The sequence below is a fragment of the Canis lupus genome, chromosome 2 (genome assembly GCF_003254725.2).
Source record: "Canis lupus dingo isolate Sandy chromosome 2, ASM325472v2, whole genome shotgun sequence".
Classification (NCBI taxonomy): Eukaryota; Metazoa; Chordata; class Mammalia; order Carnivora; family Canidae; genus Canis; species Canis lupus.
In genome coordinates, this window is record NC_064244.1 from 13,599,800 (window position 1) to 13,613,880 (window position 14,081).

The 14,081-nt window shown below is 32.5% G+C and overlaps 1 protein-coding gene across 8 annotated transcripts in view; it reads right to left on the reverse strand.

Annotated features, from left to right (window-relative positions):
- ZEB1 (zinc finger E-box binding homeobox 1) overlaps positions 1-14,081 on the reverse strand; it is a 181,462-nt gene that overhangs the window by 120,321 nt on the left and 47,060 nt on the right. For 5 of the 8 annotated variants that reach the window (XM_025464059.2, XM_025464058.2, XM_049100153.1 and 2 more), the window contains one exon: positions 2,276-2,418. The exons of the other annotated variants lie outside the window; for them this stretch is intronic. The gene's annotated coding sequence lies outside the window, so the exon portion shown is untranslated. The remainder of the gene's footprint in view (positions 1-2,275; positions 2,419-14,081) is intronic. 8 annotated transcript variants of the gene reach the window in all.

The window sequence follows — 14,081 nt, forward strand, 5'->3', positions numbered from 1 at the left end:
CCATTTCCAAGAGATGAATTCCTTAGTGCCAATATGTTGGGTTTTCACTTCCATATGTTATAAAAATCAAAGAACAATAGTTTACTTTAATGCCTAATATGAATGGAAGTCTTATGTTATTAATAAGAATTGTTTAAAAAAGATCTTATTTTTCATACCCTAGATACAGAAGGCAAGATCTTAGTGGTCCCCATTATATATATCCATGCTACATAACTTATTTGAAATTAGAACACTAGTTGCAATGTGGTGAAATAAATTTTTCTTTTTATAAAATATATTGCCAATACTATTGTAAAACAACTCATTTTTAAAAAGATGGGGTAGTTTTTTTATTTAAAAAATTCAGCTACAGGGATCCCTGGGTGGCGCAGCGGTTTGGCGCCTGCCTTTGGCCCAGGGCGCGATCCTGGAGACCCGGGATCGAATCCCACGTCGGGCTCCCGGTGCATGGAGCCTGCTTCTCCCTCTGCCTGTGTCTCTGCCTCTCTCTCTCTCTGTGACTATCATAAATAAATAAAAATTTAAAAAAAAAAAAAATAAAAAAAATAAAAAAAAATAAAAAAAAATAAAAAATTCAGCTACAATAATGCTTTAGTCTAGGCACCACATAATAATCTATTTAGTTATTCTTATATCCTTACATTTTCAGTTGGTTTGACTTTCAATTCAAATTTTTTTCTAAACTGGCTCAAAGAGTTAATGCATTCATCTATTCTGTCTCATGCCATTATAAAAGTTAAAAATGTTTAACATACTCTGACAAATAAAAGTTCAAAAGAATTATATATAGGTTATTTCCAAATACACAGTAATCTCTACATCTTCACTATATTAGCTATATCATACCTACTTTGAAGATTTAAATATTTTAAAGTTGCTGACAGTTACAACAGCAAGACCAGTTCTAATTCCTCAACTATTTTCATAACAAAACAGTAAACTGGTTCTCAAAGTTTTTCCAAAAAAAGTCTCAGCTCCATTTTTTCCCCATTCTAACAGCAAATGCAAAGGGTTTTTTTTTTCCTCCTTAATATCTTTTATTATGCAGATATAGGAAGAATAATTATTTTAAAAAGACAATAAAATTTATCATAAACCAAAGATAGAGCTACTAGATAAAAATCAACAGATTTCTCCCAAATTTAATGCTTCATTCTAGAAGTTCACATCTTTTAGAACTAAAGTTTCCAAGGTCACTTTAAGGAAAAAAAAAAAAGATAAATGAAACTAGATGTATACTAATTAATTTCTTCATCAGCACCTTAAATCATCATTGTCAATACTATAGTATCCTGGTGACTACAACACGAATGTTTTGTTAGACGTTTAATCTCTTGGTGGCAGCCCAAATTATCTTATTTAATGCTAACCTACTTTTAATCTTGACATTTTCAAAATCAACATGCTCCTGTTCTTCTTCATAGTCAACGAATGGTATTCAAATGACAATTTAATTTAGAGCTGGTCTTTTTGGGAGGTGTCAATACACTGTATGATAGAACAATAAGGTTTTCTGATATTAGAGTTTAGTAGAAGTAAAAGTGAGACACTAATTTATTTGTCCTTTATGAGGTTTGTCTTATGGAACCAACAATGTATATTTCTTTATTTCCTAGAGATAGGGAAAAGCTGTAAGATAGGAAAAATACCTCTCATTTTAAGTAACTTTTTTCAATTAGGATCTGCCATAAGCAATTTTATGATCATATACTTACTAAAGATTAAGAAGGTCTTTGCTTCCATACTTTCTGAATCTTAATACAGATTTAAAAAATGGTTTAAGAAACTTTCTCTGAAGGTAAGAGACAGCTTCAGAAAGATCATAAAAACAACTCTTCAGAGTAGTTTATATCAATTTAAGCTATTAAATCACCAGACTGCTTAAACCGCTATCACTGCTTCAAAATTCTTGAATGTAAACCTGAAGACATCCAAGAAGAGTTCTTGATGAGGGATCAACCATAGCAGTTATTAAACTGATTTAAATGCCGGCTGAACTAGAAGACAAGTTTTATTAAAATTGGGATTTAAAATAAAACAAAACAAAACAAAAAAACCCCACCCATACATCTCTAGGATATGCCTCACTTCTAAACAAGGAAAACCATCTCTTGATGTACGTGTGTGATGCCTTGCCCACAAGTGGCTGCCTAGGCCATCCGTCTATGAATGAGGAAGTCTGATGGCCTCAAATCCTCAATGGAGCATTCCAAAACCAGACCTGCATTAGGAGCTTGGGCTCATGAGTGTGCACTCACTACACAGTGCTTACCTTTAGAGAACAAGGTGGTTGACACAAACTGATCAAGTTCTCACACCCCACACCTCCAAGAACACTGAAAAAGATCTGCAGATCTTTCTTGGTGCAGGAGGGACCTCTTTTTAATCTTCTTGTGGTGGAAGTTAAAGATTTTCCTGAAGGAGGAGAGAAGAGTAAAATATTATACTGAGATCATACCATCTGGTTCAAGCTTATCTACCTATAGTACAAAATGTAGGTTCTGAAAAAAAGAAATTAGATAAAATCCTGAGTATTCCAAAACCACATTATCATCTTCAAAAAAAGAGTATCTTCTCTAAGGAATATTGCATGCTCCAAATACTACTCCTTAAGCCTAAAACCTTCAGTGGCTAGTTTAACTTTATGTCAGCACTGAATTATCAGTTGGGAAGTTGAGAAAAATGCAGAGAAATCTTGGGTTGACAAATGATCATTCTTGTAAATTCAATTAAAAACATCAGTAAAGCTAAATTCATCACAGAACAATGAGCGAGACTCACTGAGTTAGAAGAAATTTCCCCCCATTTTTCTGTATCTCTGTATTTCCAAATAATGACATAATGCATTTACTGACAATAGAAAACTAGCCTTCTGGTTGTGTTAATTGCCACAGAATCATATATGAAGCAATCCACTAGAATATAAGCTTGCAAAGGAAAAGGGTTTTAGCTTGTTTTTTAAACACTGATTACCTAAAAAACCTTAAATAGTTTCTAAAACATAAGCACTAAAAAAAGGGAATAGGAAAAATATTAACCCATCAGTCAATATCCTCAAGGTCAAAACTTGCATAAAATAAAATAGAAAACTACAAATATTCTGAGGAGTCTGAAGCATGATAAATAGAAATAATATTAGCAATATAAAACTCTATTTACATATTAAATGCTGTACCTTAACATACTTAATGAGAAATGCTATAAATCTATTATTACAACCCAAATCCTAAAAAGAAATGGAATACTTTGTTCAGATCAGGAATCATATACTGTACCTTAAAAACATATTACCAAATATCAAATAAAGTAAGATTAATAGAGCTAAGAAGGAACATGCTTAACACATTAGCATTATTTTTCATCTTTTAAAGATACTATACTATGTAAACCAAGTGATAATTATCTAGAATTCTGCTCAACTAAAGCAAATCAAAATATTACAATGAAATCAGAAGATGCCATTCTATCAGCATATTTATATATTTTTTAAATAAATACGTACAATTTGTTCAATCTCAAAAAACACAAAATTTAAACAAGAAATGCTGAACACTACTCATTTATTTTTCTGTAACTTATAGACTGTTATTGAAAACAGACTGATTTCCATCAAGTGTTTTCTAATCTTTTTCAAATTTGATAAACTAAGGAGAAAAAGAATGCTAAAATCAGATTAATCAGTCATATTGACTGATTCATATTGAATCAGTCATATTCAAGGACTGAATATGATTTTTAACCCAAAATGCAAGGTCCCTAGAATCAGAAGAAAGAACAATTATTTAGTACTTGCTTCCATTTGACCCCAAATTCCACAAATATGGAATTGGTCCTCAAAACAAACTGGACAGCCCATAAGGGGCATTTCATTTCAGGGAACAGACATTCATGATATACTGCCAAAATCACAATAAGAATACAGGTAGTAAGTCTAGGATTATGCTTACCCTGTATCATTAAAACAACGGTTTAGCTGACAGATTATACCTTAATTACAGTAGTAAAAAGCTTTCCACATTTCACAAATAATTCAATTGAATGTCTTGTATCAGGGAATCAAGCATAAACTTGAAAAGGGGAAATTTTAAAACAAAGCATGAGAAGCTCAGTCTAAAACAATTTTCCCATTTTGGACATTTTACAAGCCTCTGAAACAAACTTTGTGGGGAAGATATGAAAAGAGTTACAAAGAACTAAGTGTAACAGTATGCCAAAAGGAGCTTAGAAGGGGTAAAGGAAAATGTGAAGTTGGAAATTCTGCTAAAAGAAAAAGATTCTGCTAGCTGGCTGGATCCCCTCCATGCGCAGGAGGAGAAGAGGGAACCTAAAATAGAGGCATTGACTAGGAAGAATTCCTTTACAATCCTTATTCACACTGTTGAAGAATGAATCTTTTGCCTTGTTTCTACAGCAAGGAGGGATGAAGTCTATCATGTTCAGATATTTAGTGTTCAATTTTTAATTTCACTTGCAACTATATTATTATGCTATACTAACAACTTAAGTTCCTTACAAAATTGCCCTGAGCAGCCTTTCTCTTTTTCCTCTTGACCTGTTTTTCATCCTGCCTATAGTACTGTTTTTCTCCCCAAATTTGTACTAAATTCTAGTTAATCTACAGTGTAATATTGATTTCAGGAGTAGAATTAGGGATTCATCAGTTGTATATAACACCCAGTGCTCATCACAAATGTCCTCCATAATACCAATCACCCATCTAGCCCATTCCCCACCCACCTCCATAAACCCTCAGTTTGTTCTCTATCATTAAGAATCTCTATGGTTTGCTTCCCTCTTTTTTCCCCCCTTCCCTTATGGTCATTTGATTTGTTTCTTAAACTTCACATATGGGTGAAATCATTTGTAGTAAAGAACTGTTTTTATTCCCATTGAGAATCCATACTCGTGGACTACTGCTCACAGCTAATACTCAGCTCATACTACATAGAATTCTACAGGCAGCTTCATTAATAACTAGATCAGTTCAATGAGATAAGATAGGTGATGTGCTTGCATGACAGATAACTATCGTATTGCTATAAATGTTGCTAAACAAGTATGAAATTGAGATGAAGCATTTAGTCATGGAATGATATAATCAGAACTAGTTGGCAGCCCATACTTTATGGAGTGCTGATCTAAGTTACAAGTATAAGGTCTTATGATACTGTTCCTTACACTTTTTACTAAAACCACTTTCCAGTTTTAATTCATTTGTGCTCTTAGAAATTATTGACTAATACATAATCAATGACTCGTTGCAGTACATTCTTTTATCAGCTCTGTAAATCTATACAACAGCATTTTTTGCAATGGTAGAAATGTTCTATATCTCCTCTGTCTAAATGGTAAACATTAGCTATGTGTGCTACTGAGCACTTGAAATGTGGCTAGTGTGACTGAGGAACTGAATTTTTAGTTTTACTTAATTTAAATTAATTTAAATGAAAATTGCCACATCAGGCTAGTGGTTATTATACTGAGCAGCATAATGCTAGAGTGATGTATTGTTTTCAACTGATGTTTTAAATCAGCATTTTTAAAAAGTCACCCATTTCCTCCAATCCTAACACAGATATTTTAATTCTGAGTATTATTCTCCTTATGTACATACAGGAATTTACATACTTGCTTTTTTTATTTTTTTTCTTTATTTATTTATGATAGTCACACAGAGAGAGAGAGAGAGAAAGAGGGGCAGAAACACAGGCAGAGGGTGAAGCAGGCTCCATGCACCGGGAGCCCGACGTGGGACTTGATCCTGGGTCTCCAGGATCGCGCCCTGGGCCAAAGGCAGGCGCCAAACTGCTGCGCCACCCAGGGATCCCGAATTTACATACTTGTAATCACGTCATATAAACTTATTAATTTTTTGGCAATTACTAAATTACTAACAATTTATTTTTTTCCACCTAACATTTCTCTGTATTTCTAGCACTGCACTGTCCAATACCATGGTCACTAGCCCTACATGAGTATTTCAGTGCAAATAACGTTAAATGAAATGTAAAATTAAGTTCCTCAGTTGCTTTAGCCACATTTCATGTGTTCACATGTGCCTAATAGATACCATATTGGGAAGTGCAAATTACAGAACTTCTCATCAACATGAAAGTTCTATTGGACAATTGTTTTAGAGTCCTCAAAAAAAAACTATTTAAAGAAAACATGATATTTTACATTGTGTCCTATTTAAGTCATTTTTTCTATATCTATGACTTATAATTAGCACAATATTTATTTCCTAAATTCCTTATTAGTGAAATATCTGAACAGTATTGTGACTCTCAGCATATACTCCTGGTGTTACATTCCAAAAGTGTTTGGTGTTGATCATGGCTTATCTTGCCAATATTAGATTTCTTTCTAAAAAAATTTAATTCCTTTAATACAGTGAAAAAACTGCAAAATCATTTTACTCGTAACTTTGTAATAAGTACATGGGTAGGTATTTTCCTGCATTTATTATTCATATTTATTTTCATATTCTTAATCTATCATATTTTCTCTCACTTATATACTAGGATCTTGATGCCTAAATTAGCAAATTCTGCAATAATATAAAATTATTAAAGCTATTATCATTTTATTTGCAACTTCAAATGCAGAGATTTCCTACAATCTCCCATGATCCTTTTAATTACAATATTTCAGTCTAACAATTTTTTTCAGATATTCAAGTACATCTTTATATCTTGGTGACTTACACTAATGCATCAAACATGAGATGCAAAGGTATAGTATATGCTTTTTCTTTTAAATTCCTATGGTTGTATAAAACACAAATGAAACATTTTTTTTGGTCTAATCAGTTTTGCAGTTATACCACCGAAGACTACGATCTAACAATATTGAATAAATAATCCTTTAGGTGGTCTCTCCTATAGGAAAGAGTTTTTATCATATATTCAGTTGTTATATGTAGATGGGACTAATTTTGGATTCCTAATAATGCTGCAATGATCCATGTTTTACAAAATGGAAAAAAGGTTTAATCTTCAGAATTCCCCTTAAGAAACCAACTATATTTACTTAGGAAAGAGGGCATGGATGTGGACAGTAACATTTTGCTCAAAGACCAAGAAAAAAAGTCTGCTGGTAAACTAAAAACTGCTAAGTTTTTGAAACTCGCTAAAGGGGCCAATTTCATACCTGTATTGGCACTAGCAGAAATCAGGGTGGCATGCAAGCAGAAGTAAGAAATATGAAATGCATTAGTCAGGCACAGAAATCTCATCTGTAAGTCACAGGATGAAGAGCATTTCTCTTAACTCTCACTGACCAGGAAGTCAGGGTCAAGTAAAGTTTATATTTAAATCTCCCAAGAGGCACAGAGGTCTCTTGTAGTTAGCCAGGCTGCCTATCTATTCCTGCATCACTCTACTAATTTAGACATTGTTGCCTTAAAAGGTTTCTGATACATATCAGGGGTGAGACTTCCCCCACTGCAGAATCACTATAAATCACTTAGAGGGGCACCTGAGTGGGGCAGTCAGTTAAGCTTCTGACTCTTGGTTTCAGCTCAGGTCATGATCTCAAGGTCCTGGGACAGAGCCCAGGGATGGGGCTCAGTGGGTAGTCTGTTGGAGATTCTCTCCCTCTCCTGCCCCTCTCGCTGTGCTCTCTTTAAATAAGTATATGAGTCTTAAAAAATCACTAGGAATTTTGAAAATTAGAAGTAAACCCAGAAATCTATAAATTACTTATAGCCAATTTTCCAATATTCTCATGATTCAGAAAGTTTCCATTTATTTGATCTTAAAATATTTTCAAATATATTAATAGTTTCTTTCTAAAGTTCTAACACCTCTCTCAAATTTATTGTTAAGTATTATATTTTGATGTGTTACAATTCTGAGTTGGGTCTTTTTCCATTATTACCAATGTAAAGATACGTTGTATTCTGTACTTCACTGAATTTTTATTGTACATAAACAGTTTTAAAGCTGACTGCCATATGTTTCCCTAATCAATCATGTCATCTAAAAATGAAATATTTTGGTTTTATTTCTTCTTCTTCAGGTTTTGTCCATTGACAGTGTTAAGTAAAAATGGAGTTAGTGTTGATTGTTGAATAAACTAATAAAAATGGTGATTGTTTTATTCTTGAATTTATAATTATAGCAATATAAAATCATCCCTACCTATGCTACTACTCTGCTAGGAGATACGGGTTTAGTTTGCTGACTTAATGAAGTTTCCTATTCCTTGAAGCTCAACTTATCATCCATAACTTACCACAAGGCAGTACATCTGACCAAGCAGAACCAGGAAAAGGTCCTCAATTCCAGCCTGATTAAAACTGAATATGGTAATTATACAAAGTTATCCTAATACTGACAATGTTCATGAAAATCACATATGAAATACTTTTATTATATAAAAATCCTACAATTACATGGGTACGTAAGTGCCATGTGCTCCTCATATCTAAAGTTACTCTTGGGCATTAAACTAGGGATTTAAGATCTATCAAAAGCACCAGGTTTCTATTTAGGATGAACTATGTCAGGGAAATCCAAAAGCCATAGTTCACAAGAGAAATTCTTTATAGAAGAATTTCCACTAATGAATGTGGAAGGGGTAGCAGATTAAAAATTTATTATCTTGCAAACCCTAATGACAGAACTGATTGAGAGAACAACCAGCAAGGGATGAAACAATGAGAGGAGACTGGACTATCACCAGACCAATTTCAGCATCACTAAAAGCATGACAAGGAGACTTTATACGCTCTCTAATGTGATGCAGTCTGAAGGAGAAGTCCCATGTATGAAGTCTTCCTGTCCACCTGCCCCATCATGAGCCAAAATAAAAGCTGAACTTTAATTAAGTATGTTGAGCTAACTTCTAATTTGCAGGCAACTCAGAGGTTAGAGAAGTAAGTGAACTGAGAAAGCTGACAGAAAAATCCAGAATAGGGATGTTACAGGGGAGAACTTATTCAGTTTCTTTAATAAGTCATGAATAGGAAGTAAAGAGGAAGAGAAGAAGGATCCTGTGTGCATTCCTCATGAACAACCCCAAATGGTACATGGCATTTTTGAAACAAAAGTGGAGGAAACTGAATAGGGAGATAATGTCAGGTCATACATAATTATTATTAATTTTGTTTGATGTCAGAAAGATGTTATGTTTATGTAAAAAATGTCTCTTTTTTAAGAAAAAAAAGAAATGCATACTGAAGAATGTAGGAGTAAAAAGAGCTAAAATATGGGGTCTGCTTCAGAATAGTTAAGAAAAAAAGGAGGAAGTGGATGAAGCAAATGTGGCATAATTTGGCTGTTTAATTTGGGCCACCGACAGAGGGCATTTATTAGACTAGTCTCTCTTCTTTTGTATATGTTTGAAATTTTTTACAATAAATTTTTAAAATTCAGGCCCCAGGAATATCACCTAATAAGCCAAATATATTCTCATGAAAGTAAAAACAGAACTTTTATTTACTACCCTATTAAACACCAAACATTCACAATCTATACAAAGCAAGGATGCAGAATATATGATGGACTGTCCTGCAAATGGCAATAGACATGTTCGCATTCTAAAAGATTCATTTTAAAATTGATTTTTTCCCATTTGCTTTTCTGCAAAACCTCCATGTCACTGAACCTTCTATCTTTCCTTTGCATCTCAAATTACCTACTTGAGTTCTCCTCTACTCCCTCTCTCAGCCAGAATTCTCCAAAACGTAGCTCATACCTAGAGACCAGAATCCTCACTGTAGCTAAGGCAAACCCTTCCTGGTTGTCAGGAACCCAGGAAAACAAAATCAATGAGTTAGAACTTAATCTTGGTTAAATGTCTATTATGTAGAACAGTGGATTCTTTTTTTCTTTACATGTTATTTTACTGAATATCTCAACAGTTGTGTCAGAAATATACTATGATCTCTCTTTTACTGATGAGGAAACTGACACTGTACATGAACTATACTAAAAAAAAAACAATTAGACTTGCTTATATTGTTACAGTGTATATAAACATCTGTACAGAAAAAAATGTTTAATTCTAGTCCAATAGTACTTTAGGGAAAAATTTTTCAGAAGAAAATAATTTGTACCCCCAAAAGAAACAAACGATGTTACAGTTTGTTGGGCACACTGAATCAATGCAAGGTAGATTATTTTGCTACTTTCCTACCTCCTTCAAATCTCAATAAACTTATGCTGCTGCCTTATTTTAATGGTTGGGTCTTATTATATTAGTTGGGTCTACATTTTCAAAAATTGTTCCAATATTCAAATGACCCCTTCTTTAACCAATTGGATATTCCCTTCTCTGAATGAGACTGACTGGTCTCAGCTAAGTAACAGGAGGTAGTGTGTTACAGCCTCACTGTGCTAAGTGTAAAAGCACAAAATTTTATATTTAGTAAGTAGGTACTTAGGTATTCAGTGAATGACAGATAAAAGTTTAACATCCATAGGGATATTTGGATTTATATGCTTCTTTTAAAAATTTAAATGAATTTCTAAAGGGTGAAGTATGTGGCAGAAACACATTTAAACCTGAAAGATTTCCAGGAGCCCTTTATGCATGCCTTCATGAGCCTCTATCAAAGAGCAGCAGTGGTCAGGTACTCTTTCCCTTATAAAAAGAATTCTACAGCCTAAGATAGGATTGTCTACTTGTCATCTTATTTTCATAGCAATTAGGTTATTTTTGCTGGTTCTTGACTTCACTTTTACTGTATCAATGATTGCTTAATGATGTATAACAATTTTTTCCACATGACACCACAATTAAGCATTCTCCAAAGAAAATTTTTTCTTTGTTAATTTTATTTTCTTATAAATTTTAGTCTTCTTTCATATGATTGCTTTAATATTTCCTCCAAATAACTTATAGACTTAAGTGTTAATTCTTGCCCCAAAGATATTTTCACTCAATACCCTTGTAGCATTTTAATACTTAAAATGTTGTAGCTCCTAATACAGGTGTTCTTAAATCTTCTATTAAGCTTAAAAAGGTATCAATTTTAATTCATTAATTTTTACATAAAAAATTATTCTAATTATGATTATAGTAGCATCTAATAGTTCAATAAACATATCAAGCAAGTTCTTATGGTTAGTAGATATAAATACAACATTTTCGACCCAATATTCACTTGACTTAAAACCAGTCAGGGCATAGAACTCTACAACACTAATAATATCATTGGTGCTTTGATTAGCTACTCCCAACTATCCTCTCCTCTTTAGCAGCAGTGAATGGTGTTTAAGTGAGTCACTGAGATCACTTTGTACAACAAGTGTGTGCGTGTGTGCGTATACACATAAATTATGCTTGTTTTCTTTTCTCTTAAAATGCTTTAGTCTTTCTTTTGATGAATTAGTAAAACTAATCTGAGAATTCATGATGTTACAGAACTAGGGATGTCTTAATAATGTTGCAACAGTAGAGCTGGTAATGACTGTAGCTATTTAAAACTGGTTTATAAAAAGTGAGTTGATATATAAAAATATATATTGGTATAAAAAATAATTTGGTTATCTACTGAAAATGTTTATTAGAAAAAAAGAATCACTTAACAAGGAAATCCAGTTTGAAATTAGGCACACTGAAGAAAGTTTATATTCCCTTTGTGAAATTTTGGAACAGTACATAATTTAAATGAAAATATTTGAGAGGTCCTAAAATAGTATATGTAAAAATCAGTAATGTTGTTTCCCGAAGGAATCATGTAAAATATTTTGTAGTACAGAATTCTTTACTCTGTATATTTGAATATTGAAAAACTTAATGAATTAAAAAAACTTAATGAAGTCTTATCCTTTTATTTCAATTCAGCACATTAATTTAGGATGGATGCATACATATGTGTACACATAGAGACATACATACACACATATATGATGATTAAACCTGAGATGCTAAGATGGCCTCACAATTTTAATAGGTTCTATATCTAAGATTCCTCTGTTTATTAGTAGCAGAACAAGATCTAGGTCTTAGATTTTCTGCTTCATGTCTAAGTATTCTTCCTAGGGCCTAAACAGAGTGGTGGTATGATTATTTTAGGTTACCATGATTCTATTGCTAGCAAGTGCTAGATAGTATGTCTTTAATAGATAATTACTGACTGATCTTATTCAAACTCATTGTGATCAAGGGAAACTACATGTGTAGTATTTAAAGAATTTTCTCTCAGCATTTTATAGTGAAAGAAGTATTTCCACGTTACAAATGAAAACTAGGTTATGAAATACTTTAGATTTAATTCAAATATTTTATCTGAAAACAATTAATTGGAGTACTTGCTTGTACTTAGTATGATAATTAAATTGAATCCACAGATTTAAATTATAATTTTACATATGCAGACTTGAAAATGTCATATTAAATTTTACCCTGAAATTGTTTTTCAACTAGAATTACTTAGCAAAAGTTATTTAAGTCTTACAAACATTTTTCTTGGCTATCAAACTAAAAGATACAGTAAAAGTCTACATAAAAATACATTTTTTTATAAATTTAAAAAATAGTTTCTCAAATTACATACAGAAGTAGTAATGTAATATACGACTATTTTATGGCAGAAAATTTATTTTCTAACATGAGCAAAGTAACAAGTAGTGCTACATATGGTTAAGTTTACAAATTTTACAAATATATTGCAAACCTATTATAAGAAGAAATCCATTGTTTAGATTTCTGCAGGAAAAAAAATACTTAATATCAACATAGTTACTTCCTTCCCAAACTTACTCTAATCTGGTTTGGGCTTATCTCCCATGGGTAAATAAGATCTTTGCTACTTCCTTTCTTAGACAAGGAGGATCAGTTCCATGATACTGGGATGCACCGAGTCTTAGGTTAAATGCTGAGATAACCCTGGCTCTGGAGATGGCACTCTATGGAGGCCTTTGAGTAGACTGCTGTATAGCTGCTAAAGAGGGCCTAAAACCTGGGTGAGAATTTCACTGAGATTTTGTTAGCAGCAAAAAGGATAGTAGTTCTTTGTAGTGCAATACCTATATATTGAAAGCAACATTCTGAAATTACTTCAGTTGGCCCAACTTTGTGAATTAGGCAGAACATTTTGACATGGGGAAATTATTTCATTATTGTTATTGTTTTTGTTAACTTCAACAACACATGTGGCCCCGTAAGCATTTTCTATGGGCCAGATGCTGTTTTAGACATTTTATACACATCAAATAATATTTTATAAGATATGTTATAAAATTTTATATTATTATCCCCATTTTACAGATGAGGAAACTGAAGATCAGAAGAGTTATGCAAGTTTTCTGAAACTGCAAAGCATTCAAGTGTCAGTTATTACTCAAATCCAATCAGTCTAACTCTAAAGGGCAACTCCTTAACCACTATGACTTTGAAATTTTTCATGTAATACTGCTTTCATGATTTTATTAAATGATCTGTATAGTGTATAACATACATAAGGCATTATGAGTTTGTTCTACTTATATTCACATTTCTTGGTACTCATTTTTCCTTAGTAGTTTGTTTTAAATAAGCCATAGAAAAACCAAGACTATTTAAGTCTCTACTAATTTCTAAGACTGACTCCCAAAATTTTAGTCCAATTTTTATGTCAAAATGAATAACTTCATTTCGTGAAGTAAGCTGATTAAATGATTGGCATACTAGAGATCAATTCTCAAGGTATGCTTAAGAAAGGACTGCTTTGTTTTCAAAATGTCACAAGCCACTAAACTTTATTGTAATTATTTGTTCAATCCCTATCTTCCCTGACAGACTATAAATTAGAGGGTCATATCAGTCTTATTCATGAGTATGCTTCCAATGTCTAGTGCCATGCCTGACATAAAGCAGGTTGTCAGTTAAGAATTTGTAGAATGAATGGATTGGATTTGTTCTTTTATTTCTTAACTTTATTTAGTAAAGATCCTACCATAAATAGTAGCATAAAATTTCTAGTGACAACTATTTTATATAATACTGTATATACTTATTATATGACTATGCCACAAATTTCCTCCAAATAATCCTTATGATTTATATCAGGAAGAATTCCTTCTTTATCATTTCTGTCATAGATTCTTAAAAAAATGGAAGACATTCCATTTTATTTTCCACATTTA